At 33.7% G+C, this 563-nt stretch overlaps 1 pseudogene; it reads right to left on the bottom strand.

Moving 5' to 3' along the window:
• Positions 1-563, bottom strand: part of LOC119591134 — a 9,406-nt pseudogene that overhangs the window by 6,833 nt on the left and 2,010 nt on the right.

Genomic DNA, 563 nt, shown 5'->3' with positions numbered 1-563 from the left:
GTTAATTTTAAGAAGAGAGGAAATGAAAAATCTCCACTTGGTGTGACATGAAGCTTATATCTTGCCATCTTTTGGGGTTAGGAGTTTCGTATAAAAAAGGTTGCTCTAGCTTCAAACATTATTACAGTTTCTATTTCACATGATGGATAAATTTATCTCTGGGAGTGAACCATTAGTATTCTTATATCGCAATGACTCTCTTCAATACTCTTTTGCTGTTATAAATTTTCTGGGCACTTAAAAAACTTTGACCCTATGCTCTGATATTAAAGTTTTCAGTACCATACACATAATAAGTCATTAACTTCACACCAGGTAAAAGTAATACACTGAACGGGACAATAGATGTTGGTGTACAATTGCCATCGGTACATAAGCACACTGGGTCTGTTTATAAGACCTGGTAGGTGGATGATAAGGTGTCTCAGACCACGCTATATGTTGGTCATTACATTTTGTTACTCAGCAATACCTATAAGCAGGAAAGACAAAAAAATATGTATTATGTTTTCAATTTTAAAATCTCATAATGTCTCATTATCATTTCACACATTGGTATTACA

This window comes from Penaeus monodon, chromosome 28 (assembly GCF_015228065.2).
Source record: "Penaeus monodon isolate SGIC_2016 chromosome 28, NSTDA_Pmon_1, whole genome shotgun sequence".
NCBI lineage: Eukaryota > Metazoa > Arthropoda > Malacostraca > Decapoda > Penaeidae > Penaeus > Penaeus monodon.
This window is presented reverse-complemented; position numbering and strand designations above follow the sequence as displayed.